At 47.0% G+C, this 17,163-nt stretch overlaps 1 protein-coding gene and 1 pseudogene across 1 annotated transcript in view; one reads left to right on the top strand and one right to left on the bottom strand.

The window, feature by feature from the left end:
• Positions 1-4,650, bottom strand: part of LUZP1 (leucine zipper protein 1) — a 74,151-nt gene extending 69,501 nt beyond the window's left edge. Inside the window, exon 1 of the mRNA XM_010979840.3 lies at positions 4,529-4,650. The gene's annotated coding sequence lies outside the window, so the exon portion shown is untranslated. The remainder of the gene's footprint in view (positions 1-4,528) is intronic.
• A 3,020-nt stretch (positions 4,651-7,670) lies between these two features.
• Positions 7,671-7,968, top strand: LOC116156785 (large ribosomal subunit protein eL37-like; annotated as a pseudogene).
• Positions 7,969-17,163: the final 9,195 nt, after the last annotated feature.

Raw genomic sequence — 17,163 nt, 5'->3', positions numbered from 1 at the left:
CAACTGTAGCAGCATAGTTGGTCTCTTGAGACATCTCTTGTGTAAGCTCCTTATTGCCTATGGAATACAGGCCAAAGGCCTGGCCTGGCCTGATTTCTTCCTACCTTTGCGCGCACACACACACACACACACTTTATCCAAACTTCCCCTAGGACACCCACTGCTTTCCCACATCTGCCCTGTTGCTCATGCTCTTCCGTTGCTGTCTCATCTCAGTTTACAACTCCTCCTAGTTTCCCCCAGCCAGAAGCCGAGTCTCTCTCTCCTCTGAACACCCATAGTGTTGTGTTAACTCTCATGTGGGCATGAACACATTTTTAACTTATGTCAAACTGTCCTCCCCTTTGTTTCTTAGCACTTCCTCACTCCCTTGAGGTCAGAACCTACACATGTTTGTGGAGCTCAGGTTCTGACGCCAGAAAACCCTGGGATTATACACCCATATTCTGGCTCTTTTTGAGCCTCAGTCTCCTCATCTGTAAAATGAGGAGATTAAGATAGTCCTTGTAGCATTTGTTTTAAAATTACATAAGACACTATGTAGAAAGCACTAGGCACAGTGTCCCACAAATGATGTAGCTGTCATTCTTATTTTCATTATTATTATCATCATCAATATTATTTCTACCTCCTAACACCACATAGCACCCCCAGTGATAATCTACCCAATCATTTCATAATGCAAGACTTTGAGGTCCTGAGAGAGGAAGAGGCTCACTGAAAGTGGCCCTGCAGAGCACTGCCATTGGAATGGAAACTCCAGTTTCTAGACCCCAGGTAGATTCTACAGAGTCGCATCTGACACCCCAGAATGCCTCTATCACTCAGCACTCCTCCAGGTTTGGGACATCTTCAAGTTCTCATTCTTTGCAGCAGACCTGACCCAGTTCTCCCTCTTGCCTTTCTCCTCTCCTTTCCCTTACAGAGAGATGGGTCTGTGTTAAACTGTCCTTGGCACCTCCACACTCTTCTAGCAGAGCTGCAGCAAGACACAGGATATTTCCAGAGTGCTAGCCTATACGATGAGGGAAAGGACTTTGGGATTCTGATTAATTTCCTGTAAGGCGGATAGGCAAATGGCTGTTCTAAAATACCCAGGCTGGTACTCAAGGGCCCCTAACGAATTGTGGCTTATTTTTAGAATAAGAGACTCAAAAATGCCACTTCCCATGAAAGGAAGGCATAGCCACAGGATTGCTACAGGCAAAGAAAGGGATTTTACTCAGTCCCTCCTATATGCTGATGCTGATTCCAAGCACTGCAGAGAACTCAGGACATACAGGGGAAGTTCTGAAGACAGAACTTTCTCTCTGGGATCCATGACACCATCAAGCACTTATTCATTCATTCAAGGCAAAAACTTTGGCACAGGACCAATCAGGATTCAAATCTCAGCTCTGCCACTTACCAGTTCTGTGACCTTGGACTTTCAAGTCTCTGCACTCCAGTTTCTCACCTGAAGAATGGGAATAATAATAGTACCTATCTCATAGAGTGGCTGTGAGGATCAAATGAAAGAACTCGTGAAAGAGCTTAGTTCAGAGCCTGGTACCTAGTTCATGCCAGGATATGGTGGCAGCTCTTACTATTCCAACATGCCCTCCCAGTAGGACCTCTCATGTGCTGGCCTCTGGGCTGGAGGCAGGGCTAATAGTCCCGACCACAGGAAGTTCAGTTGTTAAAAGGAATGTAGTCGATTTTCATTAATAGGCAAGAAAAGGTGTCTACTGGTTATTGTTAAAAAAGAGTAAGAGTAAATTGCAGAATTACAGGAGTAGTTGGAACCCATAATTATAAATTATATGCTTAATATATGCATTAAAATGGAGAATATAGAGAACTAAATAGGAGGCATTTACCCTTTTTTTTCTTTCCTTTTTGCTTTAATTTTCGTGTGTGTGTGTGTGTTTGTGTGTGTGGCAGGAATTTTCAAAAAAGACTCTACTGAATGCTGAGAGAAGAAAAGGATCAAAAACACAGCTACAACGTGTATCAGCAATAGACATCTGAACCAACGGTGCGTACTGCTATAGAGAATCCCACAGGGTCCATCTCATTCTTCATGGCATTCCAGGCAAAGACCCTGCCCATACAATTCTCACTTTCTCCCCACTCCCCAGCTCTTAGCTGCACTTGAACTTTCAATGCTACGGCCAGAGTCAAGGCTCCTAAACAGAACTCTTAGGAACCATGGCAAGGCTGGTGGGAGAGACTTTTTTTAAGCAGGAAGAACTTTGCTCCCTGTCCTGTGGCCCACCCCCCACCTCCCAGGGAATAACAATCTGTCAGCATCTTGTACCTATAGTGCCTAAACCTGCTTGCACTTTCATCGTCTTCAATATCTTTCTGCAATTTAAACTTTTTACAAGGAGGATGTGTTACTTGGTCATCAGAAAAAGGGCAGTAAAGATGCATATAAAAAGAAAGCTAACCAAGCTGAGGTTGGTTCACTTTTGCTGGTTTGCAAACAATAAATTAGAACAACGTGGTTGAAATCAGTGCTAAGTCTCACAGAAATCACAGAAAGTGAAAGTGGGGAGGGATAAAATTGCCCTCAACTTCTCCTGCCATCCCCCAAATGGCATGATTTTAAGTCCCGTCACATTTCAGACCACCCACCAACACATATATTTCATTCATTCATTTGACAAACACATATGGATCCTTTACTATAAATCAAGCATCATACGGGTATGAGGGTCATTATTTCTATCTTGCAGATTAGAAAAACAAGGCTCAAAGAAGTAAACTTGCCCAAAGTCTCACATTTAGGGATCTAAACCAAAATCTTCACAACAACAAAACCTAATTCCTAAAGGATATGGGCTGGCTCATGCAGGCAAGCCTCGCTTGTGTGGCCTCCTGTTGTCTATAGCAGTGGTGTGCCCTCATACACTCCTTTCTAGTCCCATAAAAAAAAAAAATTTTTTTTTTAAATGAAGGATATGGGTTGAATTCCGAAGCCAGTGTGCACTCAGGAAGCCATGATTGCCTGGGTGGCCTTGGGCAAGTCACTGAACTCTTCCCAGCAGCAGTTTACCCATCTCTGTGGGGCAAGGGCATATCTGGATATTTTATGTAAGTTAAGCACTTTGTAACTTATAACACATAATTCAAAGGGAAGTTGTTATGTCAGCTCTTCCAGGACTGAGTCTCACTCATTATTGGATCTCTTGGTGCTTTCCCTGTTAGTGCTTCTCCCCATTAATGTTCAGCCCGCACTAACACATTTAGGACAGCGTTCCTTGCACAAACTCATACTATTCCCCTCACCAGCCTGGGACCTCCTCAAGGAGGGGACTGTGATTCCCTTCTGCCCTCAGTGCAGCGTCTGGCATGCATCCCTCCATTCCTTCACTTTTATTTATTTCATAACAAATGGCTGAGAGCCTAACATGTGTAAGACAGCAAAGGTCCCTGCCTTCTTGGAGCTTAAGACTGGTGGAGTAGAGAGACAAGATAACATTAAACACACAATTACCTTCTAACAATTGTGTTAAATCCCACAAGGTATCAGGCCAGTTGCAATGAGGGCTTGGGGGATGTGAAGTGGGGACCTAACTGAATCTGGGACACTGGGAAGGCCTCCTAGAGAAGGTGGCCTTGAGGCTCAGAGAGGTTAAGAAAGTTGCTCAAGGTCACTAGGCTGGTAAGTAGAAAAGCTAGGATTTTAACCCTAAATGCCTGATTCCAGAACCATGCTCCTCTGCTAGACAACACTGCCTTTTATCTCCTCCCTCTTATTCATCCCTGGCTCTTATTGGTGAGAAGGGAGCAAGGTATGTCTAACACTGGATACGCTAAAGCAATGTTTTTTTCCCAGATGTGGAGACCAGGGCCCCCTTTGAGAATGTGGTGAAATCCAGAAAACTTCTCCCAGGAACTACATGTATAAGGGTAGACCCACAAAATCTTGTCTGTAATTGCAAGTGTTCATATGCATCCTGAGGCCCACGTTTAGACCTCACAGCATGAAGGACTGCAGGACCTTATAGTGAGATTCTCAGAATCTCAGATAAGACACCAGGGCCCCAGAAGGACCTCAAATTCACAAACAAACCCCAGCATTCTATAGAAAAGATTCTCAAGACCCAGGAGAAAGAGCTTGGGATCCTATAGAGACCCAAGTCCCTCTAGGGTAACAGCAGGCCCCTGCAGAGACATTCTGAAGATGCTACATTGACTGCATAGGGACTCAGGCCCCCACAAAGCTGGAGCCACCACACGGGAACCCATGGGCCTTGGAAAGCGATGCTTCATAATCCTTTTTGGGTCACTGACACCTTTGAAACTCTGAAGGAAAATGCAACACACGACATGCTATACACAAAATCAAGAGGTTCACAGACCTCTGGGAGGCCATCAACAGCCCCCAGATTCAGGGCTCCTGTTCTCCTGAACCCCCCTCCCCCACAAGCCCCTCAAGAACCTGGACCAGGACCCCAGACTCAAAGCACAGACTTGAGAGTCAGACCCCAGGTCGAATTCTGGCCCTGCTGTTTAATGGCCACGACCTTGGACCACTCACCTACAAACCCTCAGGCCTCAGAGTGCCACCTCCCAGAAGAGAGGGTCGGCCAGCTCTCCCTCCCAGCGCAGCCCCTGCGGCGTGGGCTCAGTGCCGGGTGGGGCGCTGGCGCCCGCAGGACTCAGCCTCTCGGCTCCGGCCGCCCGGGACCCGCGCTGCAGCACTTTCCTGAGATCCGAACGCGCGGACTGCAGCGCGAGCGCGGGCGGCGGGGGAGGCGGCGCGCTTGCCGCAGTGACAGCTCCGCGCCGCCGCCGCCGCCGCCGCCGCAGGCCTGGGAAGCCGGCGGGGCCGTTCCCACCCGCCCGGCAGGGCGTTCCCGCCGGCCGGCTTCCTGCAGTCGGGGCAGGGGAGGGGCGAGGCGCGGAGGGGCCGCGGGGCCCGGCAGGCCTGGTTCCTGGCTTTCTCTCCGCGTTTCCTGAGCAGGACCGGCCGGGGGATGGGACCCAGCACAAACCTCCTTCCCGGGAGCGCAGCCAGGAAATCGCGTCCTTGTTCACTCGGGTTCCTCCTCTGTGCCGGACGGTGCCGACTGCCGTCTCTAATCTTCTCGTCCTTACAGCCTGGGTATGATGCGACCCACTTACCCCATCGGGAAGCTAAGCCCACAACACAGCAAGACTCCAAACCTGTGATGGAAGATGATTAATTCCATCAAATAGATGAGAAAACTGAGGCTTGAAAAAATGAAGCGACTTACCCAAGTCATAGTAAAAATATTACTACTAATACAATAAAATGCTTACTGCCTACCAGGCACCGTGCTACAAATGCTGTAAATGTACTTGTCATTGAGTCCTCAGAATCTATGAAAATATTATTGTCCCTTTTTTATAAATGAGGAAACTGAGAACCAGAGAGGCTAAGTGGTTTATCCGATGTCACACAGCTACAAAGCACCAGAGCTGGGACTTAAATGCCAGTCTCCTGTTTCCAGAGCCTACTTCAACTTCCCAGATAGCCTACTTCAACTCATCACAGTGAGTAACCTGAGTAAGAACCTTGTCTCCTTTGTTTTTATGTCCCACAAGCCCCACCTGGAACCTGACACAAAATAAGGGCTCAGAGATGACTCTGCAGCCTTGTACAGAAGCTGAACATTAGAAGGACTAGTAGGAGGCATCTAGCCTGACTTCTTCCAGTGCCTTCAGCCAAGTGAAAATTCAGCCTCTGCTTCAATACATCCTACCATGATAAGCGCTCTCTCTCCCATAATAATCCATTCCCCTGTTGGACAAGTATGTTTGGTCTAAAACGTCAGTACTTCATTTTGCTCATGGTTCCTTATAAATGGAGAAAGCCTATTTCCCTCTTCACGGCGGTAAGACACATTGTGTGTTTCCTTAGCCATTTTATATAGGTAGACAGTTCAATTATTTTAAGTTCCTTGTGAACTGAAACAATGCCATCTGTTCACTAAAGATGTTCCCCTTACACATATAGAGTCATTTCAGAGAAAAGCAGCCCAGAGTACATTTTCCAGCACCCCTTGCAACTAAGTATGTGACAGTGGGTTATGGGCAGAAACCACATGTTCTGTGTCCAGGACAAATCCAAGTTAAGATCTAAGCCTGCTTTCTCAAAGCTCCCTCTTTTCTCTCCCATCTGCCAACTGGATGCCAACACCAGGGGGACCTGGGAGACCACACATTGAACATAGCAGAGCCTTGGCCAGCCTGGGTTTCACTCAAGTTGCCTTACGGAATGGTGCCCACATTGAACTATCTTCTATTTAGTGTTCAGGCATTGAGATCTCAAGATTTCTCTATTAAGCACTTAGCTAATTTAACTGCCACTGGGACCAACGTGGGTTCATTGTTATATCCTCCACATCACGGAGCATGGTTTTTGCTCAAAAGATATCCATCTAGCACCATCTGTGTCTGGCTAGTTCAGCTGGTCAAAAAGAGTCTCTGTTCATCTCATTGATACATTATGTCCTGTCTATTCCAAAAAGGGCTTTGAGGTGGCTTCCATCACAGCTACAAGCCTTTCTGATGGATAATTAGAATGCAAGAATCAAGGAGTAATGAAAGCCTGGACAAAGGCCAGTGGAAAAAGAGGGAAGAAAGATGAAAAATTGGCTAAGTATAGCAGAAATTCTAGGCCAGGTTTTCTAAGGATAGCAACTGTGACAGAGCAAAAACCATGGCTTTGAGTTTCCTGGCAGTCAAAGCAAAGAGGGAAATAAGATGAGTTACAAATTATATGGGAAGGAGTTGTCATTAAGCACACAAACCCTGGAGCCAGAATGTATTATTTTGAAGCCCAACCCTGCCAGTTACTTAGGCAGTTATTTAACTTCTCTTTGCTTCCATTTTTTCATCTGAAAAATGGAGATAATATAATAATAAAACCTCTCTCAGGGTCATTGGGAGGATTAAATGAGTCAAGCATATTCAGTTCTTATAACAGGCCTGTCACATGGTGAATTCTATGTAAGAGTTAGCTATTGCTATAGTCTAATTGGAAGAGTCAGGTCAGTAATTTGGGAGACAAATTTTTCCCTGTACTAAATTCTAAGAGGAATGCATTATAGAAGGGACCTCAACTAACACAATGGACTATGCCTTGGTCAGACTTATGACAATTGCTGGGCCCTGTATCACATGGTTATTTGTCTCATTGACTTTTGGTCCAGACAAGCCTTGGCATTCTACTCACTAGGTAATTCTGGGGACAGGTTGCTGGGGGGCCCTAGGTGCCTTTCCAATGACCTGTCCATAAGGCAAGTGAGTGTTGTGGTGACAAGCAAAGGAATTGGTGTCAGACAAACCCAGGTACATTTGTACCTCTTCAAGTCTCAGTTTTTTCATCCATCCAGTGGAGACAATAACAATAATAATAGGTAATGCCCACCTGAGAGAGTTGCTGTAAAGACTGCATGAAGGAACATACACAAAATCTTTACCACAATAACTGGAACTATGGGAAGTCTGCAGTACATCAGCACCCGCAAATTAAGGAAGAAATCGACGGAATAAAAGAGACTCTCACCTGAGACCTCTGGAGTAAGGAGAATCTTTTTCTTTTTAATTGAAGTATAGTCAATTTACAATGTCATGTAGGACAATCATTCTTAATGCTTCAAAAAGTGGAACAGAGCTCTTCTGGCCTCTTTGGTCTTGGCTGCAGAAGCGAGATGACGAACAGAACGTCATCGTTTGGAAAGCGTCAGAATAAGACACACACGTTGTGCCGTCGATGTGGATCTAAGGCCTACCATCTTCAGAAGTCGACCTGTGGCAAATGTGGCTACCCTGCCAAGCAAAAGAGAAAGTATAACTGGAGTGTTAAAGCTAAAAGATGAAATACCACCGGGACTGGTCGAATGAGGCACCTAAAAATTATATACCGCAGATTCAGGCATGGATTCCATGAGGGAACGACACCTAAACCCAAGAGGACAGCTGTTGCAGCATCCAGTTTATCTTAAAGATTTCAATGATTAGTCATGCAATACATGCTCTGGTTTTGAAAAACAAAAACAAAAAGTGGGAACAGAAATGGCACGTTTCCCCTGAATGTGGCCCCAGGCTGACCAAAGCATCATTTCTTTGCTTCTGGCTAGAATTCCCTTGGCCTAATTCAATGTGGTGTGTAGCCTAGGCTGGCCCATTTTGAGCAGCCTGGCTTGGTGAGGTGTTGCAGAGCCAGAATGACCACCATGCCCTGGCAACAGACTCTGTTTCTGAGGGTCATTAAGAACCAGAAGCTCCCCCTTGGGCTTTCACACGTTGGGTGCTTCCCAGGTAACCAGCACAGAGCTGAGCTGAACACATTACCTTGTCCAGCCCTCACAACAGCTTCAAAGGGTGAGTCCTACTGGCATTCACATTTTATGGATGAGCAAATGAGGATTAGAGTAGCAAAGTGACCTCTCTAGGGTCACACAGCTAAGAAGTGGCACAGGTGGAACACGAGAGAGATGTGCCTGATGCTAGCTTGTGTTTCTAACCATTAGACAACACTGCCTCTCACTCCACCCTGGCCCAGGATGTCTCTCTCATTAGCCTAGGCTCTCTCTTCCTAGGCTGGTCTGTTTTCCTCAAGGATCTTCTAGGAAACACCTGCTGCAGGGACCCCCTACTCCTCCTACCTGGGCCCAGAGCAGCTCCTTATCCTGTGGGAACTTTCTTATGGACCAGACAGACAAGTTTCCACAGGACATCTCAGAAGCTCTGAGTGGACGGAATATCAGCCACCATCGCCATCACCAAGTCCAGTGTGCATCTCTCATTTACTTAGCCTCCCAGTTGGTCTCTCTGCCTTCAGGCTCCCCCACCTCCATACCTCCTTTCACACACAGCCACGGTGATGGCTCTCAACACTTACCTGACCCAGTCATTCCCCTGCTGAATAATCTTCAGTAGATCTCTGTTGCTCCTGGAATAAAGTTCAAAGTCAGTCACTTGGTTTAGCCCTCAAGGCCCAGCCTACTTTTCCAACCCTCTCTTTCTTCTCAGGCATCCTTGCCCCCCATGGCCCCAAACATTCATAGTTCCCAGCCCCAGAGCCTCTGCACACGCAGTTCCCTGTGTGATGTGAGATGAACAAATGAGCGAACGAGCTGCCAGGCCTAAGCTGGGCTGTTGAGGCTGTCAGATGCCATTAACCTCACCTCTTCCCTGTCTCTGCCAGGGGGAGTTGCTCACCATCCACCTGGAAGAGGGACCAGTCAGGAAGACAGCACCAGCAACTCCAGCTCTGTGTAGAGCCTTGGGAAATGAGGAACTTATCCTGCATCCATTCTATGTGTCAGAGGCTAGGTGTCAGGGAGGTGACCTGATAAAGCAGCAAAGGGGAGCTAGATTTCCTACCAGGTCTGCAAGATGCCCGTGTCCAAGCTTTTAACACTTACCCTCTGCTTTCTCCTTAGTTGAAGCAGAATTCAGTTCTGTATATGTATATAGTGTATACAGTTGCCAGAGTGCTGTCCCAGAGCAGGCAGCCTTCCCACCTCATCATTCCCACTTGCTAAGGAAAATTGCTGTTAATGAGGGAAGTGCCCACCCACCTTTGATTTCTGGGCCTTTCTCTGGTACCTCTTTGCCACCTGGTGGTCATATCTGGGATAGACCAGGATTTCTGCCAACAGCTCTGAGGTAGGAGGCCTAGGGTTGATGATCCCTTTAGTCAAATCTTCCAGGGTGGCATTTTCATCTCAGCTTACATCCCCCTCTAAGGTCCCAGGGCTCACCTGTGCCTGAGGTTCTAAGAAAAGCAGAAGTTGATTCTGTCTCACTGTGGAATCTTGGGTCTATCACTGCTCCTCTCTGGGCTCAGGTTCCTCATCTATTAAAAAGGGCCTGAAGAGACTGGGCCCCACTTGCAGCCCTGACATTCTAAAATCTGTGTCTGAAGTTCACCAAGTGGCCTGTGACTCGGCCTTCTTCCTTAGCCCTGTGGGAAGAATGAAAATTCCAGGTGGGCAGGGAAGTTGCTGGGTTGTTCATTCTTTATCACAAGTGCATGGGGCAGTTGTGATACACAGCTTCATACACAGAAGCTTTACTGGCTTTGGAGCTGCATTAATAGAAGCATTGCATGTACAGTGAAGGTGGTTATAGTCCTTCTGCCATCTGGAGTCCCATGTTCTATTTGGTATCAGAATGTTGAAAGGGACATGGAGAAAGTGTAGCTCATTCATAGGAGAATGAACCAAATGATGGCTGAGGGGAAAGACCACAAAACCACATTTTATGGGGGAACAGCTGAAGGACCCAGAATATTGACTCTGGTATACAAAAGACTCAAAGATTACGTGTATCTTCCTTCAAATATTTGAAGAGGACATCTGGAGAAAAGAGCTGGGAGAACTAGGAATTAGGGCTGCTACTTCAAGCAGACAGATATTTCTCTCCCCAAAACCAAAAGAAGTTTTCAGTCTGAACTAGATAAAGAACAGACCTGAATTTGAATCTCAGCCTGTCCCTAACTAGTTTTGTAACCTTGGGCAAGTTCCTTGGTCATGTTAAGCCTTGGTTGTCTCATGTGTACGATGGGTATAAGGTGGAGAACACAGGACTGTTGTGGGGATGGGATGCTACAAAGAATCTTTACAGCACCTGGTACCAGGCCCAGTGCCTAACTAGTGCTGGGTAAGTGTAGCTATGGTTAAAAACATGGCGAGGTAGCGAGCTCCCTGTCACTGGGTGTGTGAGCAGAGGCTCGAGGTTACTTGGTAGGAATGGGAAGGGGTCAAGGAGCTAGTGAGACTGTGAATTGGGGCAGTAGTGCAGGCAGGTAGCTAGCAGTACTTGCTCTTGGTCTCACTGACTAGATGTTTATTCTGGCTTTGCAATTTAGTTGCTGAGATACCTTGTGCAAAGTACTTAACCTTTCTGAGCCTGAGTCTCCCTACCTGCGAAATGGAGATAATAGGAGTTCCCACCTCACTGAGTTGTTGGGGCTTGAGAAGGTAAAGTAATCACAATGTGTGAACTGCTGCTCTGATGGTAGTGCTCTGATTGGGGCTGTCCTGGGTGACCTTGAAGGTCCCCTTCCGTCTGATAATCTCCACATCTGGAATCTTTGCTCCTAGCCTTTGGGAGCAAAATGCAGGGTCCTTGGTGAAGCAGATAAATGCACTGCCTTAAGACTCTCAGATGCAGAGGACTGTTTGCCTTTGCTCCTTGCCCGTGGCAGGGTAAACAGGGCACTGTCCCTTCCCTCCCCAACAAGCCAGCTCTTCCTGTGACAGGAAGATAACCTGGATGGCACCTGAGGAAGCTGAAGGGGTGGGGCATAGGATGGAGTACGGGACATGCACAGCGGAGGACAGGCTGTCTGGCTTTCTAATCTGCTCATGCACTTTGGTCCCCAGATAAACCATGAGCTCCATAAGGGATCCAGCTGCTGCACTGGGTTCAGAAATTAGCCAATAGCAGGGGAAGGATCAGAGGTTGCCAAACAGTGGCCCAGGGGCCAAATCTGGCTTATAGACTTGTTTTGTAGTCTGCATAGTTGCACAGTGGTTTGTTTTTTAAATTAGTTGTCCACCTTTAAAAATAAGAGAACTGCATAGAAAATCCCAATTCCTTACCCTCTTCAAAGTCAGAAGAGCAGGCAGTTTCCTGCACAGCATACACGAGTCAGGTGGAGATGAGTGGTAGTAAAGGCATCACAAATATTAAAGAACTGTTCCGTCTGTTGGGGACAGGGGCAGGGCCCTTGGATGACAGGCCAGCATTGCTGAACTTCACAGGGGTGCCTCCTTTGGTGGAGGGAACTGTGGTACTCCCCCCCTTTTATGAATGGCCCCTACAGTCCCTTGGGTTTGTGATTCCTGGCATAGAGGAAAGAGCACTGGCTTTGCAATATCGAGGGATAATGGGACAAGTCCCAGCCTGCTTATGGGACTCATGAGTGCGCTGAGCTCCATTTCCCCATCTGCAAAAGGGGAATAAGGACACAGGTTGCTCCTGGGGCTGATGTGAAGATTAAACAAAAAACATCTATACGGCCTCTGGAATATAGTAGGTGCTCAACAAAAATTCCTCATGAGTAAACTGTGCCTGGACTCATTCAGTAATCTCCCAGGTTTTGAATGCTACAGGGTTGGGCACAGTGCCAGGTCCCAACCACCCTTTGAGGCTGGCGGTATTGATATCCAGTCTGTGCAGAAGAGTAAACTGAGGCACAGAGAGATACTAAGCAAGTAAATGGAAGAGCTGGGATGGGTAGCCTAGTTTGTCTGGTTCCCAAACCTGTGCTTTTCCCACTACCTTACGCTGCCCCTCACAGCCACCTGCCATATTGGCCCTGGCCACATCCCCTGGGGTTAAGAGGGTGGGTGCTGAGGTACAACTGTTGGCCTTGAATTCTGGCTCCATCACTCACTAGCATGTGACACTAGGCAAATTATCTAATTTCTTGGGACTTCTATCTGGAGGAAGTCCCTCCAGTACTTTATCTGGAGGAAAGTAAAAGGACCAATTTCATACACATTAAATGAGTTAATGTTTATAATATACCCAGGGCAGTACCTGGGTACATAGTCAGAGCTCAATAAATGCCAGCTATTGTTATCATTAATTGAGCACTGGCTGTGTGCCAGATACTGCGAGCACAAAGATCAGTGAGAGTCTGTGTGGGGCTCATAGTCTGACGAGAGATCATAGGTCAGAGTGATGTGCTGTCAGGCAGCTTGGCTGCAGGAGTAAGAGGGGGATGGTGGTTAATTTTACATGTCAACTTGTAAAGGGCTACAGTGCCCAGCTATTTGGTCAAATATTATTCTGGATGTTTCTGTGAGAGTGTTTTCAGATAAGGTGGACATTTAAGCCAGTAGACTTTGAGTAAAGCAGATTGCCCTCCATAATGTGGGTGGGCCCCACCCAATCAGTCAAAGGCCCGAATAGAACAAAAATGACTGACCTCCCCTAAACGAGAGGGACTTCTCCAGAAGATGGCCTCTGAACTTCATCAGCAAGATTGGCTTTTCTATAGCAGACTGCCTTTGGACTCAAGGTACAACTCTTATCTGAATCTCCAAGCCTCCACAATTGTATAAATCAACTCCTTGAAATAAACCTCCTTCTATATAAATGCACAACCTATTCTGTTTCTCGGGAGAACCCTGACTGAAAGGGGCAGGGGGGCACTATAAGTACCTCTGCCAAAGGAGGCTTCCTTATGCTGTTTGGCAATGCTAGCCTGGAGGAGGTCATCCAAGGGCCCTGACCCTGTCCCCAACAGATGTAACAGTTCTTTAATATTTGGGATGCATTTACTATGAGGATCCCACAAAGCTGGGGGAGACAGCCCATATAGAGGCTGACAGAATCAGGATTTAAAATCCACTTAATCTTCAAAACAACATGTAGGAACCTACAAGAAGAAATGGAAAGTCCTCCCCTTGGGCTCAGGGGTGCAGAGATAGAGTCAGAGGCCAGGGGGTGGGAGAGTGCTGCCAGCTGAACAGGACTAGGTGTATACAAGCCTTGGCTCTTTGAGTTTGATGACAAGTAGACTACAGGCCAATTCCTTTCTGGGTTATGTTAAGGGAAGAAAGGCTGATGGGGCAAGAGGCTGATCAGCCTGAGGAGGCACGGCTCTAGCCTCCAGGTTCCCAAAGGGCAGGGTCGGGATGGGCAGCCAGAAGTTACTGGAAATCAGATTTGGGCCCAGTAAGGACAGTCAGTGCTGACCAAGGTGGCCTGGGTGTCTCATGGCCACTGATCTCCCTGTCACCAAGAATGTTCCAGGAGGTAGGCCTTCTTCATGATGTAACCAAGACAGTGCTGTGAAGGGAAAGAGTATGCACTTTGGATGGGATGGACTAGATTCAGGCTAGTTAGAGTGAGTGTGACCTCAGATGAGTCACCCTCTCTGAGCCCGTGGACCAGAGGGAGTGCTCCTGCTGCTTTGGAAATCCCTGGGTCACTCTCAAAGCAGTCAAAAAACATAAGCTGTTTATCACACTGGTCACACAGAAACATTCTCTGGCTGTCCCCACTTCCTGCCCAAGGCTCCAAGCCCATGCCAACCTGAGCATGCCTCATGCTGCCCAACCTTGCTGCTATCCAGCCTGTGGTGGGAGGGGGTGGCCAGGTAGCAAGAGAGAGGTATATCCTCCTGGTATCTGGCCAGATGCACTCAGCAGCAAGTCACAGAAAAATCCAGCAAACAGTGTTTAAACCATACAGATAGTTACTGCTCACTTAGCAAGAAATCTGAGACAGGCAGTCACAGGGATGCTTTAGTGCCTCAGTGAGGCAGTCGAGGAAATGGGCTTGTTCCTTCTCCTTTGTCATTCTCAGGGCATCCACAATGTTCTTCTGCAGGATTATAGGATAGCTGCCCAAACTGTCCATCTTCACAGGACTGCTTTCAAGCAGGAAGAACTTTTTTTCCTTGCATGTCTCTTTTCCTGCGGAGTATCTTTCCCAAAGCCCCTAGCAAAGTCCCCTTATATCTTGAGTGACCAACTTGTCCCCGTTTGCCTGTTACTTTTCCGTTTTGTAACTAAATTCACAGATACTGGGAACCCCCTTGGTTCCTGGCAGATCTGACCAGTTGGTTTCCCTACTTACATCCCATTGGCCAGAACTGGGTCACATGTCCCCCCTTGACCTATCCCTAGTAAAGGGAATGGAAGTATCCCAACTGGTTTAAACCAATCAGGATTCACCTCCCGGGGGAACTGGCATGCTGCCATTTGACTGGTGTGGCATTCTGTGAGCGAGGCAGCAGGGCTGGCTGCTGGACGGGCACCCTGCAGTGTCCACCACACTCCCAGACAAGGCTCCACCCTTTCCCAGTACCATCACCATCATGCTGTGTGTGTGTTTGTGACTAAGTGTGAAAGAATTAGGAGCATGACAAGGATGCTGGGGTGGGGGGGGGGGAATGGCCCTAAATACAGGCTTCCCCTGTGGTCATGGGAAACAAATGTATTTTTAATCTGACCTTCATGTGGCTTCATTAATGTGCGGTTCACCAGGCATGATATCCAAATGGGCAGCTTTCAGGTAATAATAACAAAGACCAGAAGACAGCTGATCGTTCTCCTAAACTGGCCTATTTTTTATATTTCCCTGGATAGAAACTATGGGAATGGGGGCATCTGTGCAGAAGGACAGAGGGGCTGGGCATTCAGCAGGCTAAGGGGTCAGCCCCAGCCCAGCCTCCTCACTCACCTCTTGCCTCAGCTGCACTCAGGTCAGAAACACTTTGAGTCTGTCCTAGGTCTACCTGATACCAAGTCTCATGATTTGTGAGGTTCCAACCCCAGGGCCAGTCACTTTCTCTTAAAACTTTAGAGAAAAAGACATCAAGAATAAGTTATTTGTAAATCTGGTGATGGTGATTTGTTCATTCAAACAAATCTTTATTGAGCCTCTACCACATGCAGGCACTGAAGTGTGCTGGGGATCAAACAGTGAAACATGATACATAAGATCCACACCCTTAAGCAGCTGACACTCCAGCGGTGGCAGGTAGACATAAGCAAGAACTAAGATAGATCATCAGTAATAAATATAATAAAGAAATAAAGCCAGAGCAGGGATGGAGACACCTAGGTAGGTGGAGGGGAGGGGCGCCTGCTCGTCTCCATCAAAGATCTGCAAACTGCAGCCTGTGAGCTGCCACATATTTTAGTAAATAAAATTTTATCAGAATATAGCCAACCTCGTTGACTTACATATTGCCCACTGCTGCTTTCACGCTACAATGGAAGAGTTGAGTAATTACAACAGGGATTGTATGACCTGCAAAGCTGGAAATATTTACTATCTGGCCCTCAAAAAAGTTTGCCATCACAACCAGATCCCATTTCACACCCACCAGAATGGCTATAATCAAAGACAGACACAAACAAGTACTGGTGAGTACAAACAAACTGGACCCCTTACACATTGCTAACGGGGATGAAAATGGTGCAGCCAGTTTGGAAAACAGTCTGGCAGCTCCCCGACAGGGTAAACGTAGTAACCACAGGACCCAGTGATTCCACTCCTAGGTATGCACCCAAGAGAAATGAAAGCATATGTCCATAGAAAAAAACCTGTACAAGAAAGTTCAAAGCAGCATTATTCATAATAGCCCAAAAGTAGAAACAGCCCAAATGTCCATCAACAGATGAATGAATAAATAAAATGTGGGACAGCACAATGGAATACTACCTGGCAATAGAAAGAAATGTAACAGTGATATGAGTTGCAGTATGGATGAACTGTGAAAAGATGATGCTAAGTGAAAGCCAGTCACAAAAGACCACATGTTGTATGATTCCATTTGTATGAAATACCCAGAATAAGCCATCTATAGAGACTGAAAAGAGCCTGTGACTGCCTAGGGCTGGGGAGGCTGGGCAGTGATGCCTAAAGGGTGCAGGGTTTCATTTTGAGGTGATGAAAACTGATTGTGGTGATGGTTACACAGCCCTGTGAAAATACTAAAAGGCAAGGAGTTGTATACTTTAAATGGGTGAATTGTACAGTGTATGAATTATGAATATATCCCAATAAAGCTGTTTTTAAAAGATTTACCAACCTTTGTTCTAGACAGGGAAGGTCTCAAGGCGGGGTACTTGAGCCACTTTTGTAATTAGCTCAAAGCTCTCAAAGAGTGACAGGTGGCCTTTTACTGAGCACTATGTGCCTGGCACTGTGTGAAGCATTTTACAACCACTGCCTTATTTAATCCTCACAAAAGTCCTGTGGCTTAGATACTGACAACTCCAATTAACGGATGAAGAAACTGGAGCACAGAGAGATTAGGTGACTCACCCCAGGTCACACAGCTGATAATTGGCAGAACTGGGATCCAATCCCAGGTGTTTCTGACTTCAAAGCCTGTGCCCTTAACCACTGAGACATAGCATGTGCACACGGTTCCCTGTCCAGCCTCTGGATTCCTGATCTTTCCCAGATAAGGAGATGGCCCAAAGCAAGACAGAGGAGGTGGGGAAGAGCACAGCCTTAAAGGAAAGTAGGGAAGGGCACACCGGGAGCAGAGGAGAGCAGTGAACACGATGACACTGCCCCTGGGGTCAGAGAGGACCATTACAAGGTGAGGAAGACACCAACACAGTGGTTTAAGAAATGTTAGAGATGTGCGAACCACCTAGTGCAGAGAAATCACCTAGCGCAAGAAGTGAGAGAGGCTTATTTAACATGCAGGGTCCT

The sequence above is a fragment of the Camelus dromedarius genome, chromosome 14 (genome assembly GCF_036321535.1).
Source record: "Camelus dromedarius isolate mCamDro1 chromosome 14, mCamDro1.pat, whole genome shotgun sequence".
NCBI classification, from domain to species: domain Eukaryota; kingdom Metazoa; phylum Chordata; class Mammalia; order Artiodactyla; family Camelidae; genus Camelus; species Camelus dromedarius.
Note: the sequence above shows the minus strand (reverse complement) of the source record. Positions and strands in the feature narration are given on the sequence as shown.